The 7,457-nt window shown below is 36.2% G+C and overlaps 2 non-coding genes across 2 annotated transcripts; both read left to right on the top strand.

The window, feature by feature from the left end:
• Positions 1-1,688: 1,688 nt before the first annotated feature.
• On the top strand, positions 1,689-1,762 carry Trnat-ugu (transfer RNA threonine (anticodon UGU)). The gene has a single exon. It is a non-coding gene; the product is annotated as a tRNA-Thr (tRNA).
• Positions 1,763-3,844: 2,082 nt separating this feature from the next.
• On the top strand, positions 3,845-3,918 carry Trnat-ugu (transfer RNA threonine (anticodon UGU)). Its single transcript has one exon. It is a non-coding gene; the product is annotated as a tRNA-Thr (tRNA).
• Positions 3,919-7,457: the final 3,539 nt, after the last annotated feature.

The following is a 7,457-nucleotide window of genomic DNA, read 5'->3' as shown; positions in this document are numbered from 1 at the left end:
ACGAATTAGTTGAAAACGATTTAGCAGTTCAGAAAAGGTACAAGTCTAAACAATTTTCTCTGTCAACAATAACATGATAGTTAGGTGCCATCAGCACTGCGTACATCGGCAATCATGACTATGTAGGTAGAGCATGTTGTTTGGGTTCCGTGATTGCTATCAATGTCTAATACTGCATGCATTAAGACAAACGATAAAAGGAAAACCCAGAGTAAGTCTTACATAATTTTTATTCCTTGCAATTTCAGTTTTAAGAGGAATCTGCTTAAAGTCGAGTGCATAACATTGTTCCTGTTATATTTTAAAATTTTAAAAGTGCATTTACAGGTTGGTTTTATTCAACGAAGTATCAGAACTGCATTGCCAGTCATTAAATTCGCAAGTTGTAAAAATATTGTAATTGTTTCTCAAATTGTAAAAGAAAATTAAAGATACTAAGTGAAGAAATGTTTAATTTTTCCAAAATATGAAGTCAGATTTCACTGTCAACTGTTCATTCGATATGAAACATGAGATGATTCCAGTTATGGACTTATCAGATCATCTGAGTATTGGGAAAGGACATATGTGGTTTATCAGTCAATGGAAACACATCTCTTCGATATATTTCAATAAGGATTTTAACAATAATAATGTGAAAACAACTCAAAAAATGACGGAGTAATTAGTCGACTCAGAGTATTGCGCACAGAGAGAGACAGACAGACAGACAGACAGACAGAGATAGATAGGGGGATGGATCGAGCGAAGGAGAGACAGACTTTTGAAATGCCTCCTGAAGTTCTGAGTCACGATCACTGCGTACCTAAATCGGACAGGAGACATATTTAGAAAATATATGGGACCCTTCGGGCGGTAATTCTCTAATTATTAACTTTAAAATAGATGTACTTTCTTATTCATCACATTTAAGTTTTATCTACGATATCTTTTGATAACATTTTTAATTTTTATTGAACACGTACAATATTCCTAGGTACCTCATGGTAACAATGAATTTTTGTACCAAAGAAATCAGAAAGCAAAGAAACTTAATGTTTAGTTTGCTTATTCTTGTCCAAACTACAGACTCGTTTTCATTGTCACTAATAATGATAGCGTTGATGGAAGACTCTTCTTACTCTCCGTGTGTATTCTTTTCTCCCAGCAATTACACGTTTACAAAAATGATTGTTAAATCGCTTTGAAGAAAATTGACATTATGCAGAAAAGATTGTATCAAGAAAGAACCAGCTGTATGAATGGAAAAAAAAAACTGCCCCTGCAGTTCGAATCGGTTTTCAATTGAATGAGGGGATGCTCAAAGTCGTGTGCTGAGAACAAAGGATCTGGGTTAATCTTCTGGCACCTTGAACTCATGTCGCTCTTCAATTCACTACACATGCACAGTTGCATCTTTATACCGTTTGTAGCTGTTTGCTTCCTGGTTATTGTTGTGTTTGTTTTCCATTATACTTTATTGTTGTTTCTTGTGTAGATATGTTAAATGACGGTATTTTCTATTAAGGTCGATGCAAGTCTTGATTAAACAACACACGTTTGGTCGATGCGAGACAATATAATAGGAGCTGAATAGACAAACCAGAGCCAACGCAGACACAGTTTGCAGTTTTGCTATTCGACGCATCTGAAAATCACTTTCAAAATTATTTTTCATTCATCATATGTTTCAGGCATGTGTCAATTGCGGCTCCATAGCTCAGTTGGTTAGAGCGCCAGTCTTGTAAACTGGAGGTCGTGGGTTCGACTCCCACTGGAGCCTTTCTTTTTATTGAAGATCCGAGCGTTTTATTTGTTCAGAAGGTAGAATAGTCGAATCCCCCATGATAGAGAGATCAGGGTCTGAGGTAAGATGATCTATTTTCTAAACAGCCTATATGAAGGATCTGATATCAAAACAATAGTTGTCGACAGGTTGCATGGTCCACCGAACAGCTCTTCGCCATGATGATCTATGAGCTCACCGTTTTGTTGTAATAGTATCCCCCTTGTTGCAAAATACATCTCAACTACTTTTTATATTTTCATCTTAGTTGGATCAATAGACAGAATTTTTCTAATAAGCCACATTTGCACGTATTTATCAGATAATGTATTTTGTACCTGATACATGACTGTCAACGATTTGCGATGAGGAAGTAACGGAAAAACCAACACAGGTTGCAGTAATGCTACTGGCTGTGTTTAATAATCAATGTAATCAGTTTGGGGTCACAATATGATTTTTAAGGCACAGTTGCGACTTTGGTGATCAACGTTTTAAACAGGAGGACGAGAGATCTGTATTCCCGTTCAATCTTTCTTCAGATTATCGATGTTTCTTTTGATTTATAAATGACGTCCTCAGACTTAGTATCTATTATTAGCAATGATCATATTATGAATGTTCATATCCTGTGTATTACATCTACTGCTTATGTGTGGGGGGAAAAAAAAACATTTGACAGGTCACACTCGTGAAATCCAATGTGTTCTATACCCCTATCACTAATTTAAAATGTATACTTAATAATACGTCGTAAGCTCCTGTACTCCGGTCTTCTAGCTCATTTTACACCCTCAGTGTGTAGAATAAGAATATCATCATTGCACATACACTAGAACTGTTCTGGTTTAATTCTGCGCTGGATGTCCACATAATCTTGTTAACAATTACATTCTCTGTTTAATGTTTCATAGTTTTTTTTCTCAAGTAGCCGTTAAGATTTCCAATGTACATCCTTTTATTTTTATGACTGATTCTACTCTTCGCACTGCGTAGCAAGTAACAATATCACACACACACACACACACACACACACACACACACAGACCAAACAAGAAATGTGTTTTGTAGACGTGGTAATATCGAGAGACTACATAATATGCACCTAGTACAATTCACTGTGCAAAATATGTATGTTCTCTCAAATCAGATATAAAAAATAATGTTCTTCTGTTTGTGCTTGAAATGCACGTATGATCTAATTTTCTGACTTATGTTGAGCTTGCAGATTAGATCTGTAATTTTATTCATTTGTACTGTACGTACAAATGCATGTCTTCAAATCGCAAACTTCCATGGCTGCTATTTTCTTTCTGTCAGTTACAGTTGGTTGGTCGCTCGATACAAATCTTATCACCAACAATAAGTGTATCCAACAGTTTATTTCGAACTGTAAAAGATGATCTATGTTAATAATTGAAATAGCTCCATATCTGCCATTTGATTCTCGCCTTTCTGCTCAAAGGTTCCACTGCCAAGCGGCAGATCCGTTCTACACGTTCAAACTTCAATTGTCTTTGCGGATTCGTTTTTATTGTCATCAACAATGATCATGTTGAAGGAAGACAATTTTCACTGTCTTTATTCCTTCCTTCTAGCAGCAATTATACCACATGCGTTTCGAGCATAATCATGGATAAATGAATCAAAAAATCTGCCATTTGGTTTCGTGTAAGTTAAGAACTGATGCTCAAAGTCATGTTGTAGGAACAAAGGATCAGGGTTAATCTCCTGGCACCTTGAACTCATGTCGCCCTTGAATTCACCACGCATGCGCAGTTGCATCTTTATATCGTTTGTAGCTGTTTGTTTTCTAATTCTTATTGTGTTTGTTTTGCATTATACTTTATTGTTGTTTCTAGTGTCGATATGTTAAATGACGGTATTTTCTATTAAGGTTGATTCAAGTGCAGATTAAACAACACACGTTTGATCGATGCGAGACTGAATTTAATATGAGATGAAAATACAAACCAGAGCCAAAGCAGACACAGTTTGCAGTTTTGCTATTAGCGGGATCTGGAAATCACTTTCAAAATTATGTTTCATTTAACATATGTTTCTGGTATATGACAGCCCGGCTCCATAGCTCAGTTGGTTAGAGCGCCAGTCTTGTAAACTGGAGGTCGTGGGTTCGACTCCCACTGGAGCCTTTCTTTTATTAAGGATCCGAGCGTTTTATTTGTGCTAACATATTTATTCAGAAAGTAAAATAGTCGAATCCCTCATAATAGGCAGGTCACGTTTCCAATTCACGATAATCATTTTCATTCCATTTTGAACACAAAGACACACACATACAAATAAATTGTCTGCAGGTTAGGAGTAAAGTAACTCGGAGATTTATTTTCTAAACAACCTATATAAAGGAGCTTTTATCAAGACAATAGTTGTCCACGGGTCGCATGGTCCCCACGAACAGCTAGCTATTCGCCATGAGGATCTGTGAGCGCACCGTTTTGTCGGAATAATGTCTCCTTTGCTGCAAAATACACCTCAAACACTTTTTTTAAATTTTACCTTTATCAATCAACAGAACGTTTCCTATTGACCCTAACTTGCAAGTATTTATTTGATTATGTATTTTGTACCCGACGTACGACTGGCAACGATTTATGATGAGGAATTAACGAAAGTATAGACCAACACAGGTTACAATAATGCTATTAGCTGTGTTTAATTATCAATGTATTGTGCTGTTTTGGGTCAGTGTAATGTACAGTTTGAGTTCACAATATGGTTTTTAAGGTATAGTTGCGAGTTTCGTGTTGAACTAGTTTATTCACCAATCTCGTAAACAGCACCACGAGAATTCTGTATTTTTTTCCTTGAATCTTTCTTTCGATTATCGAGCGTTAGTTGGTTTAATCGAGATTTTGTTTGTTGCAGGTTTGAACGTCATTTGTCAGCACAAGATAGGCTATCATGGCCAATATAACCGGTGGAGGGAGAACATGCAAAACCCCGGAAAGAACCACCGACCCTTGAGAAGCTTCTGGCAAGCTTTCTCACTTGCTCACGTTAGCCGAGCTAGAGAATCGAACCGACGCAGACAGAGGTTTTATCAAGAGTATTGTCTAATATTTCGACAAATTCGTTAGACAAAAATGTTTAAATCGGACTTGAGATGACGGAATTACAAAATACAAGTAAGGTCAGTTCAGTGTGTGTGTGTGTGATTTAGATTGTAGAGTAGATTTAACGATTTTCCAGTCATATCGCTACGATGTCTGCAGTGTGGCAGTTTATAGTGATGTCTAGCACTGGGGCATCATGCCGCATACATGTAGCGTGATGTCCCAACCAGTCACATTATCATGACACGAGGTCGAAAAGTCCTAACACTAACCTCTTAAAGCTGAGCGCCTAGCGAGGCAGCTGTTAGTATATCTTTTAGAAGACTTTGGTGTGACTCGGCCGGGGTTCGAACCCACGACCTCCCGCATCCAGGGCGGACGCTCTAGCCATTAGGCCACCGGAGCGGTCGTAAGGTCAACTGACGTCCTTACAGTTATGTTAGGCAGTCAATGAGAAGCTCAGTCTGATAGTGAGATAAGTTTTGCAATGAGTACAGCAAACTTATCTGCCGCGAAAATTTTCTACACTTCAAATTTTACGATGTAGATCTTTCCTGACTAATTATCATGGTTTTTGTGATCATTGGTAATTTTGAAAGTTAACAATAGAATCTATATCTAGCAATTGTCAGATCGATAGAAATGATTCCGGGTACTGATGAGGTTGATTGTTTGATTTCATCCTTAATCATTTTGTTTCAAGGGTGAAGCCTAAATACGCATGGGTACTCGTGTCTTCGACCTGCAAAGGAGGCACAACATATGAGTGAGAACACATCAACCACAGGTAACGATAGCATCAGATGAATTTAACTGGTCGAGATAAATTTACGAATGAAATGCATATGTTCGCAAATGAGTGTTTTACCATCAAGAGGCCTGTATAATTTACTCTTTTGTTTAAAAACATCGCATCTCATTAATGTTAATAGCAGCATAATATGGTACATGATAATTGAATACTTTCCTTCACATCAAAATATTTTGGAAGCAAAACGTGCACCTTGCCAAAACAGATTATAAATATTTCTTATTAACTATATTTCGTTAATTTGAATAATTGAATCCGAAAGACCAGTATTTGTTAATCTCTCTCTCTCTCTCTCTCTCTCTCTCTCTCTCTCTCTCTCATACCCACACACACACACACAAACTGAAGGTGGAATTGGGGATATTTCCTTCAGCAACTGCCAGTACTACCATTAGTAGTAGTAGTGGTAGTAACAGCACTAGCTGGCAATATATTTTTAACTCTTGTGTTTTTTTGTTTTCATTTTGTTTTGAAGTTGAAAAGGGGGAGATTATGTGTTACTTAATCATTCTGTAGTCATTGAGTTGTAACTATAAATCTTTTTTAATATTCAACAGTTGTGAGTTGTTCAAAATTATGTTTCAATTATGGTAATGATATGTATTTTTGCAAGTTCAGCAAATGTGAATCGATTTTAACACAAAATTTGATTCAACTCGTTCTTTCTTTATTAATAAGTCTAATTTATCAATTAAAATTACACAAATAATAATAACTTTAAAATTACAACAGTAAATAAATCCAGAGACTGAAGTTGTAGGAGAAATGAAATAATTCTGCTCATCAGAATCTAATAGAAAATGCTAAGACACAAGATAATAACCTGGATGAGGGTCAGAAGTTTGTTTCTGGATCATTCGAAGTCTAAACCTAGAATTCATAGATCAGTAAATAACTTATTTAAAATTTATAAATATGTCCACAATCACAATCACTATGCACTTTCAAGGACAAACCTAAGGTCCATAATTCAATTACAAGTAATCGTTGTTTTTTTTTGTTTAATACTACATTAGCCAGGTACTTCCAAACTCCTACTCTCAATTACGGACAAATGTCAAGAACACATTGAAAATTGAATATAAATAACACTTGTTATCGCAAGATGTCAGGATTATAAAGTTCTGAAACAATTGCCAATTCAAATGTCTCCAGCTATTCTCCTTTCATGTGTGGGGTTCTCAAAATAAATAACAGCCAAACTAATCCACTGGTAAGTTCCAATTGCATGTGTCAATATGCTAATCCAATGATAATTTCAAATTGCGTGTGTCAATATGCTAACCCACTGATAATTTCGAAATTCCATCTGTCAATATGCTAATCCAATGATAATTTCAAATTCCATGTCATTATGCTAGTCTACTGATAATTTCAAATTACATCTGTCAGTGCGAAAACAATGATAATTTCAAATTCCATCTGTCAATATGCTAATCCAATGACAATTTCAAATTCCATATGTCACGCTAATCCAATGATAATTTCAAATTCCATCTGTCAATATGCTAATCCAATGATAATTTCAAATTCCTTCTGTCAATATGCTAACCCAATGATAATTTCAAATTCCATATGTCTAAAACCTATCCATTGATAATTTCAAATTACATCTGTCATTATGCTATTCCACTGATAATTTCAAAACTCCATCTGTCAATATGCTAATCCAATCATAATTTCAAATTCCATATGTCAACACACCAACTTCTTTAGCACAGACTCTCATCTGGGGCCCCGAGTGGCCGAGTGGTCTAAAGCGCTCTCCGTTACAGATCACTGCCATCTCACCTCTGTCTGCGTG

This window comes from Sinohyriopsis cumingii, chromosome 6 (genome assembly GCF_028554795.1).
Source record: "Sinohyriopsis cumingii isolate HCF-2022 chromosome 6, ASM2855479v2, whole genome shotgun sequence".
Classification (NCBI taxonomy): Eukaryota; Metazoa; Mollusca; class Bivalvia; order Unionida; family Unionidae; genus Sinohyriopsis; species Sinohyriopsis cumingii.
This window is presented reverse-complemented; position numbering and strand designations above follow the sequence as displayed.